This window comes from Eleutherodactylus coqui, chromosome 13, assembly GCF_035609145.1.
Source record: "Eleutherodactylus coqui strain aEleCoq1 chromosome 13, aEleCoq1.hap1, whole genome shotgun sequence".
NCBI classification, from domain to species: domain Eukaryota; kingdom Metazoa; phylum Chordata; class Amphibia; order Anura; family Eleutherodactylidae; genus Eleutherodactylus; species Eleutherodactylus coqui.
Window position 1 is genome coordinate 117,165,920 of NC_089849.1, and position 16,234 is coordinate 117,182,153.

Here is a 16,234-nt window from a genome sequence, read left to right on the forward strand (position 1 = left end):
GTTTTTTCATCCCCTTGTTCTTCATTTAGGTGGTAAAAATAGACTGTTAGAACTTGTGTATATTTATTGAAATGGCAAATATTGGCAAAAATTTCAATAAACTACTTTTTTCACATTTTCAAATGTTATATCTCTAATATGTGCTAAGATATATATTTCCATCTCTCTACTTTATTCTGGAAGCACGTTTTGAAAACATTTTTTTTCCATTTAGGAGACGTACAAATTTAACATTACTTTTCAGTGTTTTGAGGAACACGGTGTTTTCCGGCACCAAGCCAAGATTGGAAAGGCTCATGAGTGTCAGAATGATAGGTACCCCCACAAATGACCCCATTTTATAAACTACACACCTTAACGTATTCACTGAGGGGGTCAGGAGGATTTTGACCCCACAATTTTTTTCAGGAATCACGCGCAGAAAACAAACTGCGGCATGCTGTAATTCTGTGCGGGGCTCGCAGAGCCCCGTACAGAAACGTCACTCTCCGGCTGCCGACTCTGCGCATGCGCCGGCTGCTGGCACATGAATCGGAGCTGCGGGAGCGGGCAAGTTCCGCACTGCTCTCTGCAGGCGCTCGTGTCGGGTCCTGCTGCGAAAATTCTCGCAGCCGGATCCGACACGGCCGACTGCAGGCGGCCATAGGCCTCATGTCCACTAGAAAAATACAATCCGCGCGGAATCAGCTTTCAATTGTATTATTTTTGCATGCAGATATCCTTACACATTGCTATCAATGTGGCCAATCCGCGGTAAAATGGAGCATGCCGCGTTTTTTCCTCCCACGCGTGAAAAACGCAATTCTATTAAAATTCCATCCGCGGGTGCAAAAATCAGTTTAATGGACCGCGGATGGCCAATGATTCCCTATGGGCAAATCCGCTGCGGAAACCGCAATTCCATTTTGCTAGCGGACATGAGGCCTTAAGGCTCCTTCCCACAGACTGACATCCGCTGTGTTGCCCGCAGCTATTAGGTTCTATTAAACCTAATAGCTCAATGCTTACGGTGCGGAATTTCACCGCAGAATTCCGCACCGTAAAATCACCCGTCCTCACCCGCGGCATGCTCTATTTGCCGCGGGTATACGCGTGGACGGCTTCCATTGCAGTCTATGGAAGCCGTCCATTCATGCTATCTTCCGCTGTAGCACAGTGGAAGATAGCGTGAAACCGCCTCTACGCCTACCGCCAGCCGCGTCATATGACGCAGCCGGCGCATCACATGCCGCTGCGGCACGTCGCGCTCTATTGCACATGCGCGCCGAGGCGTGATGCGGGACGTGGGACTCGGGATCTGGAGGTAAGTATTGGGGTCTCTGGGGGCCACTGTGACAGGCTCCGCCACGGAATTCCATGGCGGAGCCCGTCACAGCCCTGTGCAGCCAGCCTTACAGTGTGGGAAATCAGGAGTCAGAAAACATAAATAAGGTAAAACAAAAAACCAAATTCAAATCACGTTTTATTATTTATTAAAAATGTGGATTTTACACCAAGTGTCATTCCCTGATAAACAAAAGGCCGCTGTGTTTGCGGGTCTTTTCTGTTTACTCCATCGTAGTAAAATATTGTGCAGTTTTTCAGGATCCTCCGTCATAATTCTTTGAAATAAAAAGCTTATAATAAAAAAAAGGTGAGTCACAGGCAAAAAGCAGTCCATAAAACGAAGGGTTTCAAGATTGCTGAACGTCGAGGGTCTCTTCACTGTCGGACAGCCTTCCCATTCTCAAGGACGTCAGATCTGCAGGAAATGACGAAAAATCAGCAGGTTAACAGTCACATCACACCAGTATTACTGATCCCTAGATCCCTAGATCCGCTCCACCCACTTACATTGACCACTACTCCCCCAACCTGGACAGAAGAATCATATACACATATATACATACATACGTACGTACGAGCAGATGCAAGCAATGAAAAATTTGTCAGATGCAGCAGCTTACCTCGCTGAGTGATGTCAGGTGGTGTCCGAGCGAAGCGAAATTCCTCTCCACACGAGTCGTCCTCTCCAAAAGGTGGGCAAATGTAAAATCAGCACCTAAAACGACAAACTCCAGTTCCGAACGTTGTACAAAACGCAGCCACATGTCAGGTTCCTCTCCACAACAGTCGTCCTGTGGAAAACGGAGAGCAATTCAGCACATGGAAGCAAAAACATTAAAATGTGCACATATGAGGAGATGCAAGCGAAAACCTGCAAATATGCGCAAAATATGCGCATATCAGCAGATGCAAGTGAAAACCTGCAAAGATTCGCATATGTGCAGATGCAAGCAAAAACCAGCAAATATGCGCATATGAGCAGATGCAAGCGAAAACCTGCAAATATGTGCAGAATATGCGCATATGAGCAGATGCAAGCGAAAACATGCAAAATATGAGCAGATGCAAGTGAAAACCTGCAAATATGTGCAAAATATGCGCATATGAGCAGATGCAAGTGAAAACATGCAAATATGCGCATATGAGCAGATGCAAGCGAAAACATGCAAATATGCGCATATGAGCAGATGCAAGCGAAAACATGCAAATATGCGCATATGAGCAGATGCAAGTGCAAACCTGCAAATATGCGCAAAACATGCGCATATGAGCAGATGCAAGTGAAAACATGCAAATATGCGCAAAATATGCGCATATGAGCAGATGCAAGTGAAAACATGCAAATATGCGCATATGAGCAGATGCAAGCGAAAACATGCAAAATATGCGCATATGAGCAGATGCAAGTGCAAACCTGCAAATATGCGCAAAATATGCGCATATGAGCAGATGCAAGTGAAAACATGCAAATATGCGCATATGAGCAGATGCAAGCGAAAACATGCAAAATATGCGCATATGAGCAGATGCAAGTGCAAACCTGCAAATATGCGCATATGAGCAGATGCAAGTGAAAACCTGCAAATATGCGCATATGAGCAGATGCAAGTGAAAACCTGCAAATATGCGCATATGTGCAGATGCAAGCAAAAACCTGCAAATATGTGCAAAATATGCACACATGAGCAGATGCAAGCAAAAACCTGCTAATATGCGCAAATATGCACGTATGAGCAGATGCACGCAATGAAAATTTTGGCAGATGCAGCAGCTTACCTCGCCGAGTTATGTCAGATGGTGTCCGAGCGAAGCGAAATTTTTCTCAAAACGCGTCCAAACGTCAGGATCCTCTCCACACGTAAGATTGCAAAAAGGCGCACAAATCTCAGGTGGCCGCGTCTCCACACGTAGCGCATAAATCAGCAAAAAAAAGTCAGGTTGCGTCAGGTGGCGTCGCGCAAATCTCAGGTGATGTACTCACCACACGTAGCGCACAGCGCACGTATCTCAGGTGACGGCGCTCCACACGTAGCGCACAAATCTCAGGTGACGGCGCTCCACACGTAGCGCACAACGCACAAATCTCAGGTGACGGCGCTCCACACGTAGTGCACAGCGCACAAATCTCAGGTGACGGCGCTCCACACGTAGCGCACAAATCTCAGGTGACGGCGCTCCACACGTAGCGCACAAATCTCAGGTGACCGCGTCTCCACACGTAGCGCACAGCGCACAAATCTCAGGTGACCGCGTCTCCACACGTAGCGCACAAATCTCAGGTGACCGCGTCTCCACACGTAGCGCACAGCGCACAAATCTCAGGTGACCGCGTCTCCCCATGTAGCGCACAGCGCACAAATCTCAGGTGACCGCGTCTCCACACGTAGCGCACAGCGCACAAATCTCAGGTGACCGCGTCTCCACACGTAGCGCACAGCGCACAAATCTCAGGTGACCGCGTCTCCACACGTAGCGCACAGCGCACAAATCTCAGGTGACCGCGTCTCCACACGTAGCGCACAGATCTGAGGTGACCGCGTCTCCACACGTAGCGCACAGATCTGAGGTGACCGCGTCTCCACACGTAGCGCACAGCGCACAAATCTCAGGAGACGGCGCTCCACACGTAGCGCACAGCGTACAAATCTCAGGTGACGGCGCTCCACACGTAGCGCACAAATCTCAGGTGACCGCGTCTCCACACGTAGCGCACAAATCTCAGGTGACCGCGTCTCCACACGTAGCGCACAAATCTCAGGTGACCGCGTCTCCACACGTAGCGCACAAATCTCAGGTGACCGCGTCTCCACACGTAGCGCACAGCGCACAAATCTCAGGTGACCGCGCCTCCACACGTAGCGCACAAATCTCAGGTGACCGCGTCTCCACACGTAGCGCACAAATCTGAGGTGACCGCATCTCCACACGTAGCGCACAGCGCACAAATCTCAGGTGACCGCGTCTCCATCACAGCGCACAAATCTCAGGTGACCGCGTCGCCACCACAGCGCACAAATCTCAGGTGACCGTGTCTCCACACGTAGCGCACAGCGCACAAATCTCAGGTGGGTACTCACCACACGTAGCGCATAGAGCACAAATCTCAGGTGACCGTGTCTCCACGCGTAGCGCACAGCGCACAAATCTTTAGGTGATCGCGTCTCCACACGTAGCGCACAGCGCACAAATCTCAGGTGTGTACTCACCACACGTAGCACAGAGCGCACAAATCTCAGGTGGCCGCGTCTCCACACGTAGCGCACAAATCTCAGGTGACCGTGTCTCCACACGTAGCGCACAGCGCACAAATCTCAGGTGACGGCGTCTCCACACGTAGTGCACAACGCACAAATCTCAGGTGACCGCGTCTCCACACGTAGCGCACAGCGCACAGATCTCAGGTGACCGCGTCTCCACACGTAGCGCACAGCGCACAAATCTCAGGTGACCGCGTCTCCACACGTAGCGCACAGCGCACAAATCTCAGGTGACCGCGTCTCCACACGTAGCGCACAAATCTCAGGTGACCGCGTCTCCACACGTAGCGCACAGCGCACAAATCTCAGGTGTGTACTCACCACACGTAGCACAGAGCGCCCAAATCTCAGGTGGCCGCGTCTCCACACGTAGCGCACAAATCTCAGGTGACCGTGTCTCCACACGTAGCGCACAGCGCACAAATCTCAGGTGACGGCGTCTCCACACGTAGTGCACAACGCACAAATCTCAGGTGACCGCGTCTCCACACGTAGCGCACAGCGCACAGATCTCAGGTGACCGCGTCTCCACACGTAGCGCACAGCGCACAAATCTCAGGTGACCGCGTCTCCACACGTAGCGCACAGCGCACAAATCTCAGGTGACCGCGTCTCCACACGTAGCGCACAAATCTCAGGTGACCGCGTCTCCACACGTAGCGCACAAATCTCAGGTGACGGCGTCTCCACACGTAGCACACAAATCTCAGGTGACCGCGTCTCCACACGTAGCGCACAGCGCACAAATCTCAGGTGACGGCGTCTCAACACGTAGTGCACAGCGCACAACTCTCAGGTGACCGCGTCTCCACACGTAGTGCACAGCGCACAAATCTCAGGTGACCGCGTCTCCACACGTAGCGCACAGCGCACAAATCTCAGGTGATCGCGTCTCCACACGTAGCGCACAGCGCACAAATCTCAGGTGACCGCGTCTCCACACGTAGCGCACAGCGCACAAATCTCAGCTGACCGCGTCTCCACACGTAGCGCACAGTGCACAAATCTCAGGTAACCGCGTCTCCACGCGTAGCGCACAAATCTCAGGTGACCGCGTCTCCACACGTAGCGCACAGCGCACAAATCTCAGGTGACCGCGTCTCCACACGTAGCACACAAATCTCAGGTGACCGCGTCTCCACACGTAGCGCACAAATCTCAGGTGACCGCGTCTCCACACGTAGCGCACAAATCTCAGGTGACCGCGTCTCCACACGTAGCGCACAAATCTCAGGTGACCGCGTCTCCACACGTAGCGCACAAATCTCAGGTGACCGCGTCTCCACACGTAGCGCACAAATCTAAGGTGACCGCGTCTCCACACGTAGCGCACAGCGCACAAATCTCAGGTGACGGCGTCTCCACACGTAGTGCACAGCGCACAAATCTCAGGGGACCGCGTCTCCACACGTAGTGCACAGCGCACAAATCTCAGGTGATCGCGTCTCCACACGTAGCGCACAGCGCACAAATCTCAGGTGACCGCGTCTCCACACGTAGCGCTCAGCGCACAAATCTCAGGTGACCGCGTCTCCACACGTAGCGCACAAATCTCAGGTTACTGCGTCTCCACACGTAGTGCACAGCGCACAAATCTCAGGTGACCGCGTCTCCACACGTAGCGCACAAATCTCAGGTTACCGCGTCTCCACACGTAGCGCACAGCGCACAAATCTCAAGTGACCGCGTCTCCACATGTAGCGCACAGCGCACAAATCTCAGGTGACCGCGTCTCCACACGTAGCGCACAGCGCACAAATCTCAGGTGGCCGCGTCTCCACACGTAGCGCACAAATCTCAGGTGACCGCGTCTCCACACGTAGCGCACAAATCTCAGGTTACTGCGTCTCCACACGTAGTGCACAGCGCACAAATCTCAGGTGACCGCGTCTCCACACGTAGCGCACAAATCTCAGGTTACCGCGTCTCCACACGTAGCGCACAGCGCACAAATCTCAAGTGACCGCGTCTCCACATGTAGCGCACAGCGCACAAATCTCAGGTGACCGCGTCTCCACACGTAGCGCACAGCGCACAAATCTCAGGTGACCGCGTCTCCACACGTAGCGCACAGCGCACAAATCTCAGGTGACCGCGTCTCCACACGTAGCGCACAGCGCACAAATCTCAGGTGACCGCGTCTCCACACGTAGCGCACAGCGCACAAATCTCAGGTGACCGCGTCTCCACACGTAGCGCACAGTGCACAAATCTCAGCTGACCGCGTCTCCACACGTAGCGCACAAATCTCAGCTGACCGCGTCTCCACGCGTAGCGCACAGCGCACAAATCTCAGCTGACCGCGTCTCCACGCGTAGCGCACAAATCTCAGGTAACCGCGTCTCCACGCGTAGCGCACAAATCTCAGGTTACCGCGTCTCCACGCGTAGCGCACAAATCTCAGGTTACCGCGTCTCCACACGTAGCGCACAGCGCACAAATCTCAGGTGACCGCGTCTCCACACGTAGCGCACAAATCTCAGGTGACCGCGTCTCCACACGTAGCGCACAAATCTCAGGTGACCGCGTCTCCACACGTAGCGCACAAATCTCAGGTGACGGCGTCTCCACACGTAGCGCACAAATCTCAGGTGACGGCGTCTCCACACGTAGCGCACAAATCTGAGGTGACGGCGTCTCCACACGTAGCGCACAAATCTGAGGTGACGGCGTCTCCACACGTAGCGCACAAATCTGAGGTGACGGCGTCTCCACACGTAGCGCACAAATCTCAGGTGGCCGCGTCTCCACACGTAGCGCACGGCGCACAAATCTCAGGTGGCCGCGTCTCCACACGTAGCGCACAAATCTCAGGTGACCGCGTCTCCACACGTAGCGCATAGAGCACAAATCTCAGGTGGCCGCGTCTCCACACGTAGCACACAGCGCATAAATCTCAGGTGACCGCGTCTCCACACGTAGCGCAGAGCGCACAAATCTCAAGTGACCGCGTCTCCACACGTAGCGCACAGCGCACAAATCTGAGGTGACCGCGTCTCCACACGTAGTGCACAGCGCACAAATCTGAGGTGACCGCGTCTCCACACGTAGTGCACAGCGCACTAATCTCAGGTGACCGCGTCTCCACACGTAGCGCACAAATCTGAGGTGACCGCGTCTCCACACGTAGCGCAGAGCGCACAAATCTGAGGTGACCGCGTCTCCACACGTAGCGCATAGAGCACAAAACTCAGGTGACCGCGTCTCCACACGTAGCGCACGGCGCACAAATCTCAGGTGACCGCGTCTCCACACGTAGCAGCGCACGGCGCACAAATCTCAGGTGACCGCGTCTCCACACGTAGCAGCGCACAAATCTCAGGTAACCCCGTCTCCACACGTAGCAGCGCACAGCGCACAAATCTCAGGTGACCGCGTCTCCACACGTAGCGCAGAGCGCACAAATCTCAGGTGACCGCGTCTCCACACGTAGCGCACAGCGCACAAATCTGAGGTGACCGCATCTCCACACGTAGCGCACAGCGCACAAATCTCAGGTGACCGCGCCTCCACACAGTGCACAGTGCGCAAATCTCAGGTGACGGCGTCTCCACACGTAGCGCAGAGCGCACAAATCTCAGGTGACCCCGTCTCCACACGTAGCGCACAGCGCACAAATCTCAGGTGGCCGCGTCTCCACACGTAGCGCACAAATCTCAGGTGACCGCGTCTCCACAAGTAGCGCACAGTGCACAAATCTCAGGTGGCCGCGTCCCCACACGTAGCGCACGGCGCACAAATCTCAGGTGGCCGCGTCCCCACACGTAGCGCACGGCGCACAAATCTCAGGTGACCGCGTCTCCACACGTAGCGCAGAGCGCACAAATCTAAGGTGACCGCGTCTCCACACGTAGCGCACAGCGCACAAATCTGAGGTGACCGCGTCTCCACACGTAGCGGACAAATCTGAGGTGACCACGTCTCCACACATAGCGCACAGCGCACAAATCTGAGGTGATCGCATCTCCACACGTAGCGCACAGCGCACAAATTTCAGGTGACCGCGCCTCCACACGTAGTGCACAGTGCGCAAATCTCAGGTGACGGCGTCTCCACACGTAGCGCAGAGCGCACAAATCTCAGGTGACCGCGTCTCCACACGTAGCGCACAGTGCACAAATATCAGGTGACCGCGTCTCCACACGTAGCGCAAAAATCTCAGGTGACCCCGTCTCCACACGTAGCGCACAGCGCACAAATCTCAGGTGGCCGCGTCTCCACACGTAGCGCACAATTCTCAGGTGGCCGCGTCTCCACAAGTAGCGCACAAATCTCAGGTGGCCGCGTCCCCACACGTAGCGCACGGCGCACAAATCTCAGGTGGCCGCGTCCCCACACGTAGCGCACGGCGCACAAATCTCAGGTGACCGCGTCTCCACACGTAGCGCACAGTGCACAAATCTCAGGTGACCGCGTCCCCACACGTAGCGCAGAGCGCACAAATCTCAGGTGAGCGCGTCTCCACACGTAGCGCACAGCGCACAAATCTCAGGTGAGCGCGTCTCCACACGTAGCGCACAGCGCACAAATCTCAGGTGGGTACTCACCACACGTAGCGCACAGCGCACAAATCTCTGGTGACCGCGTCTCCACACGTAGCGCACAAATCTCTGGTGACCGCGTCTCCACACGTAGCGCAGAGCGCACAAATCTCAGGTGACCGCGTATCCACACGTAGCGCACAGCGCACAAATCTGAGGTGACCGCGTCTCCACACGTAGCGCAAAAATCTCAGGTGACCCCAGCTCCACACGTAGCGCACAGCGCACAAATCTCAGGTGGCCGCGTCTCCACACGTAGCGCACAAATCTCAGGTGACCGCGTCTCCACAAGTAGCGCACAGCGCACAAATCTCAGGTGGCCGCGTCCCCACACGTAGCGCACGGCGCACAAATCTCAGGTGGCCACGTCCCCACACGTAGCGCACAGCGCACAAATCTAAGGTGACCGCGTCTCCACACGTAGCGCACAGCGCACAAATCTGAGGTGACCGCGTCTCCACACGTAGCGCACAGCGCACAAATCTGAGGTGACCGCGTCTCCACAAGTAGCGCACAGCGCACAAATCTCAGGTGGCCGCGTCCCCACACGTAGCGCACAAATCTCAGGTGGCCGCGTCCCCACACGTAGCGCACGGCGCACAAATCTCAGGTGACCGCGTCTCCACACGTAGCGCAGAGCGCACAAATCTAAGGTGACCGCGTCTCCACACGTAGCGCACAAATCTAAGGTGACCGCGTCTCCACACGTAGCGCACAAATCTGAGGTGACCGCGTCTCCACACGTAGCGCACAGCGCACAAATCTGAGGTGACCGCGTCTCCACACGTAGCGCACAGCGCACAAATCTGAGGTGACCGCGTCTCCACACGTAGCGCACAGCGCACAAATCTGAGGTGACCGCGTCTCCACACGTAGCGCACAGCGCACAAATCTCAGGTGACCGCGCCTCCACACGTAGCGCACAGTGCGCAAATCTCAGGTGACGGCGTCTCCACACGTAGCGCAGAGCGCCCAAATCTCAGGTGACCGCGTCTCCACACGTAGCGCACAGCGCACAAATCTCAGGTGACCGCGTCTCCACACGTAGCGCAAAAATCTCAGGTGACCCCGTCTCCACACGTAGCGCACAGCGCACAAATCTCAAGTGGCCGCGTCTCCACACGTAGCGCACAAATCTCAGGTGACCGCGTCTCCACAAGTAGCGCACAGCGCACAAATCTCAGGTGGCCGCGTCCCCACACGTAGCGCACGGCGCACAAATCTCAGGTGGCCGCGTCCCCACACGTAGCGCACAAATCTCAGGTGACCGCGTCTCCACACGTAGCGCACAGCGCACAAATCTGAGGTGACCGCGTCTCCACACGTAGCGCACAGCGCACAAATCTCAGGTGACCGCGCCTCCACACGTAGCGCACAGTGCGCAAATCTCAGGTGACCGCGCCTCCACACGTAGCGCAGAGCGCGCAAATCTCAGGTGACCGCGTCTCCACACGTAGCGCACAGCGCACAAATCTCAGGTGACCGCGTCTCCACACGTAGCGCAAAAATCTCAGGTGACCCCGTCTCCACACGTAGCGCACAAATCTCAGGTGGCCGCGTCTCCACACGTAGCGCACAAATCTCAGGTGACCGCGTCTCCACAAGTAGCGCACAGCGCACAAATCTCAGGTGGCCGCGTCCCCACACGTAGCGCACGGCGCACAAATCTCAGGTGGCCGCGTCTCCACACGTAGCGCACAGCGCACAAATCTCAGGTGACCGCGTCTCCACACGTAGCGCACAGCGCACAAATCTCAGGTGACCGCGTCTCCACACGTAGCGCACAGCGCACAAATCTCAGGTGGGTACTTACCACACGTAGCGCACAAATCTCAGGTGGGTACTCACCACACGTAGTGCACAGCGCACAAATCTCAGGTGGGTACTCACCACACGTAGCGCACGGCGCACAAATCTCAGGTGGCCGCGTCCCCACACGTAGCGCACAAATCTCAGGTGACAGCGTCTCCACACGTAGCGCACAGCGCACAAATCTCAGGTGACCGCGTCTCCACACGTAGCGCACAGCGCACAAATCTCAGGTGACCGCGTCTCCACACGTAGCGCACAGCGCACAAATCTCAGGTGGGTACTTACCACACGTAGCGCACAAATCTCAGGTGGGTACTCACCACACGTAGCGCACAGCGCACAAATCTCAGGTGGGTACTCACCACACGTAGCGCACAGCGCACAAATCTCAGGTGGGTACTCACCACACGTAGCGCACAGCGCACAAATCTCAGGTGACCGCGTCTCCACACGTAGCGCACAGCGCACAAATCTCAGGTGACCGCGTCTCCACACGTAGCGCACAGCGCACAAATCTCAGGTGGGTACTTACCACACGTAGCGCACAAATCTCAGGTGGGTACTCACCACACGTAGCGCACAGCGCACAAATCTCAGGTGGGTACTCACCACACGTAGCGCACAGCGCACAAATCTCAGGTGGGTACTCACCACACGTAGCGCACAGCGCACAAATCTCAGGTGGCCGCGTCTCCACACGTAGCGCACAGCGCACAAATCTCAGGTGACCGCGCCTCCACACGTAGCGCACAGTGCGCAAATCTCAGGTGACGGCGTCTCCACACGTAGCGCAGAGCGCCCAAATCTCAGGTGACCGCGTCTCCACACGTAGCGCACAGCGCACAAATCTCAGGTGACCGCGTCTCCACACGTAGCGCAAAAATCTCAGGTGACCCCGTCTCCACACGTAGCGCACAGCGCACAAATCTCAAGTGGCCGCGTCTCCACACGTAGCGCACAAATCTCAGGTGACCGCGTCTCCACAAGTAGCGCACAGCGCACAAATCTCAGGTGGCCGCGTCCCCACACGTAGCGCACGGCGCACAAATCTCAGGTGGCCGCGTCCCCACACGTAGCGCACAAATCTCAGGTGACCGCGTCTCCACACGTAGCGCACAGCGCACAAATCTGAGGTGACCGCGTCTCCACACGTAGCGCACAGCGCACAAATCTCAGGTGACCGCGCCTCCACACGTAGCGCACAGTGCGCAAATCTCAGGTGACCGCGCCTCCACACGTAGCGCAGAGCGCGCAAATCTCAGGTGACCGCGTCTCCACACGTAGCGCACAGCGCACAAATCTCAGGTGACCGCGTCTCCACACGTAGCGCAAAAATCTCAGGTGACCCCGTCTCCACACGTAGCGCACAAATCTCAGGTGGCCGCGTCTCCACACGTAGCGCACAAATCTCAGGTGACCGCGTCTCCACAAGTAGCGCACAGCGCACAAATCTCAGGTGGCCGCGTCCCCACACGTAGCGCACGGCGCACAAATCTCAGGTGGCCGCGTCTCCACACGTAGCGCACAGCGCACAAATCTCAGGTGACCGCGTCTCCACACGTAGCGCACAGCGCACAAATCTCAGGTGACCGCGTCTCCACACGTAGCGCACAGCGCACAAATCTCAGGTGGGTACTTACCACACGTAGCGCACAAATCTCAGGTGGGTACTCACCACACGTAGTGCACAGCGCACAAATCTCAGGTGGGTACTCACCACACGTAGCGCACGGCGCACAAATCTCAGGTGGCCGCGTCCCCACACGTAGCGCACAAATCTCAGGTGACAGCGTCTCCACACGTAGCGCACAGCGCACAAATCTCAGGTGACCGCGTCTCCACACGTAGCGCACAGCGCACAAATCTCAGGTGACCGCGTCTCCACACGTAGCGCACAGCGCACAAATCTCAGGTGGGTACTTACCACACGTAGCGCACAAATCTCAGGTGGGTACTCACCACACGTAGCGCACAGCGCACAAATCTCAGGTGGGTACTCACCACACGTAGCGCACAGCGCACAAATCTCAGGTGGGTACTCACCACACGTAGCGCACAGCGCACAAATCTCAGGTGACCGCGTCTCCACACGTAGCGCACAGCGCACAAATCTCAGGTGACCGCGTCTCCACACGTAGCGCACAGCGCACAAATCTCAGGTGGGTACTTACCACACGTAGCGCACAAATCTCAGGTGGGTACTCACCACACGTAGCGCACAGCGCACAAATCTCAGGTGGGTACTCACCACACGTAGCGCACAGCGCACAAATCTCAGGTGGGTACTCACCACACGTAGCGCACAGCGCACAAATCTCAGGTGGCCGCGTCTCCACACGTAGCGCACAGCGCACAAATCTCAGGTGACCGCGTCTCCACACGTAGCGCACAGCGCACAAATCTCAGGTGACCGCGTCTCCACACGTAGCGCACAGCGCACAAATCTCAGGTGGGTACTTACCACACGTAGCGCACAAATCTCAGGTGGGTACTCACCACACGTAGTGCACAGCGCACAAATCTCAGGTGGGTACTCACCACACGTAGCGCACGGCGCACAAATCTCAGGTGGCCGCGTCCCCACACGTAGCGCACAAATCTCAGGTGACAGCGTCTCCACACGTAGCGCACAGCGCACAAATCTCAGGTGACCGCGTCTCCACACGTAGCGCACAGCGCACAAATCTCAGGTGACCGCGTCTCCACACGTAGCGCACAGCGCACAAATCTCAGGTGGGTACTTACCACACGTAGCGCACAAATCTCAGGTGGGTACTCACCACACGTAGCGCACAGCGCACAAATCTCAGGTGGGTACTCACCACACGTAGCGCACAGCGCACAAATCTCAGGTGGGTACTCACCACACGTAGCACACAGCGCACAAATCTCAGGTGGGTACTCACCACACGTAGCACACAAATCTCAGGTGACAGCGTCTCCACACGTAGCGCACAGCACACAAATCTCAGGTGGCCGCGTCTCCACGCGTAGCGCACAGCACACAAATCTCAGGTGGCCTCGTCTCCACACGTAGCGCACAGCGCACAAATCTCAGGTGGCCGCGTCTCCACACGTAGCGCACAGCGCACAAATCTCAGGTGACCGCGTCTCCACACGTAGCGCACAGCGCACAAATCTCAGGTGGGTACTTACCACACGTAGCGCACAAATCTCAGGTGGGTACTCACCACACGTAGTGCACAGCGCACAAATCTCAGGTGGGTACTCACCACACGTAGCGCACGGCGCACAAATCTCAGGTGGCCGCGTCCCCACACGTAGCGCACAAATCTCAGGTGACAGCGTCTCCACACGTAGCGCACAGCGCACAAATCTCAGGTGACCGCGTCTCCACACGTAGCGCACAGCGCACAAATCTCAGGTGACCGCGTCTCCACACGTAGCGCACAGCGCACAAATCTCAGGTGGGTACTTACCACACGTAGCGCACAAATCTCAGGTGGGTACTCACCACACGTAGCGCACAGCGCACAAATCTCAGGTGGGTACTCACCACACGTAGCGCACAGCGCACAAATCTCAGGTGGGTACTCACCACACGTAGCACACAGCGCACAAATCTCAGGTGGGTACTCACCACACGTAGCACACAAATCTCAGGTGACAGCGTCTCCACACGTAGCGCACAGCACACAAATCTCAGGTGGCCGCGTCTCCACGCGTAGCGCACAGCACACAAATCTCAGGTGGCCTCGTCTCCACATGTAGCGCACAGCGCACAAATCTCAGGTGGGTACTCACCACACGTAGCGCACAAATCTTCCTCTCCCTCCTTGTAAGTTGTATAAAAGGTTCCAACCATTAGCTTCCTATGTAGGTGAATAGGGCTCGGAATCCCCGGGCAAATTCAAGGGTCGATGACGTCACGGGTCACGTGACGCGCGGGCACAGCTCTCATCGTGCACGGCTGCTGAACTGTACTGCTCGTGCACGATGGTAAGTCACGTGGTGCCGATTCCAGCCACCTCATTGGCTGGAATCGGCAGCGTGCATAACCGAAGCGATTAGTGTAAATATGCTTCCCGGCTGACTGACTGCCCTTATGGAGCTCCGAGCAGTCCGCCAGCCGTAGCCCCGCCCCTAGGAATGTGTGGATGACGCGCATCCAGGAGACCACGCCCCTTACCCACGTTCTCGGGCCCAACTTTTATGTATAGGGGGCGTGGCTCTGGACAGCCAATGAGCGGCTTTCTAGTTCCGGTTAGCGAGCTGTTCCCGCCACAGTAAGGCTGACTGAGTAGAAGCGATGGTTGTCATGGTAACGAGCGGGAAATGGAGCGGGATAACGATATTATTAACGTTTATTGGTTTTAGTGAGGAGGCGGCGGGCAGTAACGTATCGGTAGCCGCTGTCTGAGCGCGGCTCTGGGCTCACTCAGCAGACGTGCTTGTAGCGCTGCAACACTGGTTAGCTAGCCGCCATTATTGTTACTTCTGAGGTAACAGTGTAGGGGACATCATTGGATAATAAGGCTTGGAAGGGGCTGATGATTTCCTGCGCACGGAAGTTCGCAGCATGCTTCATTTTAGGCTGGGTCCACACGGGGCGGATTCCCGACGGAAATGTCGCGGTTTGGCCGCAGCGAAAAACCGCGACATTTCCGCCAGAAGAACCGCTGCTTCAAAACCCGCGGCCATTTTGAAGCAGTCTGGCTGCAGCGGAAGAAGAGAATAAGCTGCATTCACACAGGGCGGATTTGCCGCGGTTCTGCCGCAGCAGATCCGCCCGCGGCAAAACCGCCCGCGGCCGCTAATCTCGGGATTAGCCAGCCATGTGGACGAGGTTTCTCAGAAACCTCGTCCACACGGGACGGCTAATCCGCTGCGGTAAATCCGGTTGAAACCGCGGCTGCGGTCTCCAAAGATTGAGCATGTCTGTTTACCTTCCCTTTTTTGTTTATTTACATCGCGGCCCCGCTCTCCTCTATGGAGCGCCGGCCGCAACGGAAAAGCATGCGGCCGAGCCGTTTCAAAGCCGCCGCGGCTTAAACCGCGGCGGTTCTCCCGGCAGAGATCTCGCGGTTTGGCCGCAGCGAAAAACCGCGACATTTCCGCCAGAAGAACCGCTGCTTCAAAACCCGCGGCCGTTTTGAAGCAGTCTGGCCGCAGCAGAAGAATAAATGAACATGCTGCGGTCGGCAAATCCGCTGCGTCCTGTGTGAACGAGATTTCTGAGAAATCCACATGGCTGGCTAATCCCGGGATTAGCGGACATGGGCGGATTTGCGCGGCGAAATTCCACACGGAATTTTCGCGGCAAATCCGCCCCGTATG

At 56.2% G+C, this 16,234-nt stretch overlaps 1 protein-coding gene and 1 long non-coding RNA gene across 3 annotated transcripts in view; one reads left to right on the plus strand and one right to left on the minus strand.

Moving 5' to 3' along the window:
• Nucleotides 1–16,234, plus strand: part of FAAP100 (FA core complex associated protein 100) — a 71,788-nt gene that overhangs the window by 13,222 nt on the left and 42,332 nt on the right. Inside the window, exon 1 of one of the 2 annotated variants that reach the window (XM_066586051.1) lies at nucleotides 15,149–15,218. The exons of the other annotated variant lie outside the window; for it this stretch is intronic. The gene's annotated coding sequence lies outside the window, so the exon portion shown is untranslated. Of the gene's footprint in view, nucleotides 1–15,148; nucleotides 15,219–16,234 lie in introns of those variants that run through there. 2 annotated transcript variants of the gene reach the window in all.
• LOC136588063 (uncharacterized) lies at nucleotides 1,450–14,931 on the minus strand. The gene is made up of 3 exons (XR_010787535.1): nucleotides 14,702–14,931; nucleotides 1,947–2,117; nucleotides 1,450–1,741 (listed from the first exon to the last, which is right to left on the minus strand). It is a non-coding gene; the product is annotated as an uncharacterized lncRNA (long non-coding RNA).